Source organism: Danio rerio, chromosome 19 (assembly GCF_049306965.1).
Source record: "Danio rerio strain Tuebingen ecotype United States chromosome 19, GRCz12tu, whole genome shotgun sequence".
Classification (NCBI taxonomy): domain Eukaryota; kingdom Metazoa; phylum Chordata; class Actinopteri; order Cypriniformes; family Danionidae; genus Danio; species Danio rerio.
In genome coordinates this window covers 31,038,331-31,044,330 of record NC_133194.1, presented here as the reverse complement: position 1 = coordinate 31,044,330, position 6,000 = coordinate 31,038,331, and positions in this window count along the sequence as shown.

Here is a 6,000-nt window from a genome sequence, read left to right as displayed (position 1 = left end):
TGATGCTGTTTAACCTACATGGACATCTGTAGTCGAATTATTTGCCAAATTATTAAATGGTGGACTTTAACTGCAGTTTGGCTCTTTCATTCAGGGAATTCATTCATGCCCCTCGCGACACACGAGATATTTGATTCGAGGAGCTGCTCTAAGCGTGTATTTTTAATGCAATGTTTTATACCGCACGGCGAATGAGAGAAAAAAAACCTCCGCATTTCCCAGAAACTTAGATGCACACGACAGGTAGTGTCAGAAAGCCGCGCGTGTTATTCCGGTCACTAAATGCGGTAAAAACCCTACACGAGGTTAAAGTTTGCTTGTGGTGCTAACGTGTTTACACTCTGTGCAATAGTTTGTTAGATACGAACAAACTGAATAAACAAAGAGCACTGGTCGCTCACTTACCAAATCTGTAGAGACAGGACAATCACCAGCAACTAGAGCCGCTTCTTTATGAAGAGAATACTACAAACGAATCCAGATCTCAACGTTTGCAGATGAGAACAGCTCTCAGGTAAACAATAATCCTCCTTAGACACGTAAGTTATTGTTGTCGCACGTCGCGTACACTGTTAATCCACACGTGAGTCTGAGCTCTTACAGAGAGAAAATGAAAACAAAACTTAACTGCAGCAAACTATAAAAGCAACACTTCACACTTGTTTTGCCAACACAACGTGGCGTCTCTGTCCTGAAAACACGATGATAGTAATGAATATTTATGAAGTTGCACAATAGAGCGCGCTGATTGGTTTGAACCAAGCCTTACTCATGCATTAATGCATCACACTGTAAGACGTAATAAGACTCACTCTGGCACAGACGCCCAGTCTGCACGCTGGAATACAGGCTATTATGTCATGACCGTGACGCAGCTTCAAAAATTCGTTTCAAACCGGAAGTACGAATTTGCTTGAAATAACGCAAAAACAACCAATTTACACTTTTTAGTGAAATATAGGTGTCTTAATAGTGTTTTTAGCAGTGTGGGACACATATACGACTGTCAACAGCTCAAAAAATGTGTTTTGGTGTTTCGTGACCCTTTAAGCAGCGCGAGTTGAGCATTTTGCACATTTTGTGCGTTTTTTGTGCTAGAATTGGAAAATCTGAACTTCAACGGATATTCGCGGCACGTTAACCAATCAGGAGCTTTCTCTTGTAGGGTTGTACTTATGATGTAGCGCCTGTTGTTGGTGTCTCGGGGGAAATACTTTCTGAAGGAGTTTATAAACTCACAGAACTGGGTGCACCTCTGAAAGGATCTAGTGCACTCAGCACTCAGCACTCAGACACAACAAATGAACCAACACTGTTTTTCAGCCTCCATAAAGCACATGAACACAACTACTCTCTTAATAAAATCCATGTTAGTTATTTAGCAACAAAGCTAGAGTCATCCAGTAGACAGAAGCCATGCCCATGATGCGAATTCGCAACTATTGTGAAGCGGATTTAAGGTGCAAATGAAGTGAGTAAACTTAAAATTTTCACACGTCTATTTACGTGTGAACATCGCAAATTATCTGCGCATGCCACATTTTTTGTGAACACAGCATGAGAAAATATGCCCCAGCAATGCATTTGAGATTGTCAACAACGTATATAACAGCCTCTGGTGGATTAGTGAAAACAAAAACTGCAAGAACATGTAGTCCAGGGTACATATTTCTCAATTCTCAAAAATAGGCACATATTCCAAATGAGCCTGGGTTGCTTACATCTTATAAGACTAGGACAACGCTTCATAATGCTACAGAAAAACAAGACTCAGCATTGTGTGTGTGAGAGAGGTAAATATAAAGTCCAGTTAATCAGTTTATGATGAGTTACCAGTGGTATGTGTGTGTATAGGGTGAATCAGGAACTGGTGTGTGTGAGGTGCATGATGGTATTTGTATTTTAGTTCAGTGACCGATGTGTAGCAAAAACACAATTATAATGGCTGCATGGCAATCATGTTTATGACAGATTTATGGCAAGTTATGTTTGGTAATGTCAAGTTGTCATGACAAAGACAATTACGGGTTTTAATATATTTGGTTTTGTCAAGTTGTCATAACAAAGACATCTCAAACAATGTACTATTTACTGAACTAATGACACTTAAAGACAGTTGTCATATGCACACATAAAATAATTTCATTTCATGATTATAAAGGTGTCATGACACTCTTATAAACAACCACTTCAAGTAGGAAACATAAAGGAAAGAAACATTATTTGGCCATTTTAATTGTTAGAAGCCAAATAAACAATTAAACCATTCTAACCTTGCCTTTATATTGTGTTTGAGACCTAGGGCTGGTTTGGGGGGTCCTAAGCAATTTGCATATTGTGTAAATTCACCTCAATATTCACATAAGAAAAGGCACAGCTATTGTAACTTTAATGATTAGAGATGATCCTGTATCACTTGCATTGATTTTTTTTTGCCATATGTACACCTTTGTACCATTGTAATACCAAACTGGCATTTACTTATCATCTTGTTATTATTTTTTTTATTTTAATTTATTGTCATAACCACACATATTTGAAGTACATGTAGTTTGACTACTGCCTTTTGTTATTCCTTATCCCATACTGAAAAATTAATCGGAAGTCCTAACACATTCACAAAAAAGAGCTTAGTGAGATTCGGTTCTAGTATTCTGGCTGATCGCAACCAAGTTCAACAGAGAGTTTGACATCTCATCTGGCTGTAGGGATCTATTTCTTTTCGGTATGGCTGTCAGAGAGCTCTAACTCGTCGGTGTGGGCGGAAATCTCCCTGCTGAGCTCCCGGCCGGTCATAACCCCATCCTAACCCTGTCATAACCCTCTCTGACAGCCTCGCAGATGGTGGGGAAAATGGGGGTTAAAACCCAGAGGCCACATCACTGCATCCCCATGCTCCTATTCGCCCACCTCCTCTGCATCCCCCTGAAAGTCACATTGACCTTGCAATGCCATTCTATCAGGGAATGATGGATCCGAGATGTGGAAAGCAGACTTGGAAAAGATAACTATTTGTGGGGGGAAATTATTTGCAGGATGTCCATCGACTCTTATCAGCTCTTAAATGGAGCACATGGTTGACTTAAATATGGATGAGGGTTGGGTCAGAGGGATGCTGCACTGGCTCCTGGGAGAGACTCTGGATATCTGGCAGGCTTAAACTCTGAGATTGATCCATGGTACAGTGGTGAGGGGGTGTGAGGATATTCGGAATTTAGTGATTTACAGTATCTGCGAGTCTGACAGCGTGATCTTTTTTATTAATATCATGTGGTGCAGTACTGTACCTGTCTTTTCAAGCATGTTTAACATTTTAGAGGCTTTTACAGATTGTACCAGCAGTATCATATGTGCATCAAAGGAATTCACAGTCATAGTATTATTGTAATATCTACAGAATTTTTTCCTTTTTTATGTAATATTAAAAATGAGTTCTGAAAGTATGACCCATAATTTTATGGTTCTACGATATGCTTAATGAACAAAACATTGACAGAATCTCAAATTTCAGTCATTAAAGGTCCCGTGATGTGGTTTGATATGTTAATGTTTGACATAATTTTAACCGAAACATAAAGAGACAGTGTGAAATCGTGTAGCTCCTCCCCTTTTTTACAAACTGTCAATATTTCATCATTATCATCACTCTGCCAGCTCAAGAGCATCAAATGTGAAGTGGGGCGGTGCATGTCAGATACAAGAGAGCATTTGATTGCTTGTGATTTAATGAGAAACTGAATGATGAGGTGATGTGAATTGTTGATCCATTTAGGTGGAAGTGACAAACTATAGGCATTGCGTGTTTACATCATCTTCTAAATGTGATTTTTGTCACTTTTTTGGTGAGCACTCGCTTATAAATCAATTCATTTTCCCAAGAAGCCACATTAGACTCGGGGGTGGTTTTAGACCCCGTTTACACTAATACATTTTAGTTTTAAAACACATATGTTTTGCTACGGTTATGCCTACCATCCACACTACCACAGAGTTTTTGAGCCCTATGAAGGGAGCTTTTTGAAAACGCTCAAGAAGCCGTTTTTGTGTCAAAACGCTGCTGCTCTATGTCTGTGTGCACTGTAAAAGAAAGTAAGCACAACAAGAACAAAAAAAACATAATCCTTATTTACTTACACTTTTTCTTTTCTTGTCACTCAACTTTTAAAAACATCAGCTTCACTGACCTAAAATTATTTGTCAGTAAGACAAAAAAAAAAAAAAACATTTATTTGGGGTAACATATGATTATTAATTTTCTGAACTACTCTGCAACAAAACTTTTTAAGTTGTGCCAACTGAACATTTTTTTTGTCTGCAGAACTGGAATGTCTAAAGTTGAGTGAAAAAAAAAACTAATCCTAATTTCCTTTTTTTTTCCATGTACTCATTTTTTCACCTTTTTATAATTAATAGGACAGTAGAGAGTATAGACAGGAAAGCGCAGGGAGAGGAGAGAGGGGAAGGATTGGCATAGGACTTTGAGACAGGAATCAAACTCAGGTTGATGTGAACACTATGGAGAAACATGGGAAAATAGAGACATCTGACATCTGATTGGGGCTTTTCTCTTAATATTAATTGCACAAATCTCAGTCTTGCACCCTTTCCTTATTTATTTATTTATTTATTTATTTAATCATCCGTCCATCCATCCATCCATCCATCCATCCATCCATCCATTCATTCATTCATTCATTTATTTTTTATGTTCAGTGAGAGACTTCTAGCCTGTGTTGTGAGGTGGATATGGAATCACTGACAGAGGATCTGTATCTGCATTTATTAAATTGTTAATCTGAGGTAATTAGTCGACCTTTATTACTGTGTGATTCCATACAAAGTTTGAAGCTGCCTGGTTGGTTCCTGCCACATTACTCGTGGTCTGCTCGTGGCACTCTGAAATGTGTCTAGCTTTTGCCTGAAAAAACCTGAGCGTCACATGTGCATTCCTTCCAGTTGGCGCGCTGAACCCGTGTGTCTCTATTTGAAATAAAGAAACTGAGCGCGTAAAAGATGTAAATTAAAATAATTAAATAAATACTACTCGTGGGCTTTCAAAGAAGTCCAGCAGGCCCGGAGTTGTAAAATGCCCAGGTCTGTTAAGCATTAGCTTATAGATTATCTTAAAAACTAGCAATACTTATACTTACTTCTAAACAAATTCATTTTAATTTCATGCGACCTTTAAAGTAGAATTTGCTGCTCTGGTTGGTCACGACAGCAAATTTTGGATGAGTAAATAAAGTAAATGATATGGATTACTGGCTGTGAATATTAAATCATGAAAAAAATAAAACTTACAGATCCATCATTCCCTGATAGAATTTCCTTTTTAGGGAAATAAAACTTACAAGCTACTGAGTAGAGGTCAGTCTTATGAAAACCTGTCCAAGTGACAGATGTTTACTCTAAGTGTATTGAATTGTGTTTTGTATTTAGCTTAAACAATTACACTTTTTGAAAACGTTGAACTTTTTCAAATACGTTTTCATAGATATTCATTTTCCTTACTTTCCTTATCTGTCATCATCGCTGATATGAATTTTAGTGGAAGTAGTAGCAACACTGTACTGGCTTCCTTCATTTATTTATTTAGTTTTTCTCTTTTGTGACAGGTGTCAACACTACAAATACTGCCACCTGCTATGCTGTAGTATCAGCCAGATGTCCTTGGATTATTTTCAGTCATAATGTATTTGTAGTATTAGCACAAAATTTTTTTTTTTAATTCTAAAGATATCGTTAATTACACTGTTACCCTTTTATCAAAATACAACAACTTTAAAATTGCATTATGCTTGCAGATGTAAAAGATAAATGATGAAAACACAAATAGAAGTAAGCACTGACAGTATCTAAGGAGCCTGCTTATAAATGCTTGCATTTAAATCCCTACACTGTAAAAATGGTATGATCAATTAGTAATGACAGCATATATTTTAGTTTATTGTAACTTATTAAACTAAGTTAATCATGTTCTAACTTAAATTTTTAAGTTAT